We start from the raw sequence: 226 nt of genomic DNA on the forward strand, positions 1-226 counted from the left end.
GAGCGTGTTTGGAGGACCCAGGAATGTGGGAGAAGGAAGGAGCTTTCTGTGCAATTTTTGAGGAGAAGCGAATTAGCATCAGTGTCCAGGTAGACACTTGTGATTTTGCCTACGTTATTTCCACTTCTTGCACTTCCTATCTTCTTTGTTTCTTCTAAATGCTTTCTGAGGATTCTATGTGTGAATGTTCCAATTATTTTAATCTTGTCATGGATATTTAATTCTT

The sequence above is a fragment of the Cupressus sempervirens genome, chromosome 1 (genome assembly GCF_028749045.1).
Source record: "Cupressus sempervirens isolate cs-2001-9-10 chromosome 1, ASM2874904v1, whole genome shotgun sequence".
NCBI lineage: Eukaryota > Viridiplantae > Streptophyta > Pinopsida > Cupressales > Cupressaceae > Cupressus > Cupressus sempervirens.